The sequence below is a fragment of the Nanorana parkeri genome, unplaced genomic scaffold (genome assembly GCF_000935625.1).
Source record: "Nanorana parkeri isolate BGI_ZX_2015 unplaced genomic scaffold, ASM93562v1 scaffold1531, whole genome shotgun sequence".
NCBI classification, from domain to species: domain Eukaryota; kingdom Metazoa; phylum Chordata; class Amphibia; order Anura; family Dicroglossidae; genus Nanorana; species Nanorana parkeri.
The window spans coordinates 77,218-77,628 of NW_017307799.1; positions in this window are offsets into that span (position 1 = coordinate 77,218).

Sequence of the window (411 nt, forward strand, 5' to 3'; positions counted from 1 at the left end):
TACAGTACAGTGTGTGTGAGTTACCACATCTAAGAGCTGGTAGTCTGCATTATATAAAATGTGTGTTTTAGGATTTAGATACACTTTAAGTACTAAGTATATGAAACCAATGGCCCTCTATGACGTAAACTACCCAAGCAGCTTCTAGTAATGGTTACTCGTACATGCCCAATGCAGTAAATATGTTTTATTTGCTACTAAATGCTACCTACGTAGCTTATTCCATAGAAAGTTATTTGTTCCATCTGTTAAAGTGATCAATCAATACTTCTAGTGGATAATTGATAATGACTTTTTTATCACTTTTTTAAAAATTTTATTTATTTTTGTACTTTTTTATTTATCTTATTATCTTTTACTTATTTATTTATTTAATAATGTTTTATTTTATTATTTTGTACTTTCTATCTC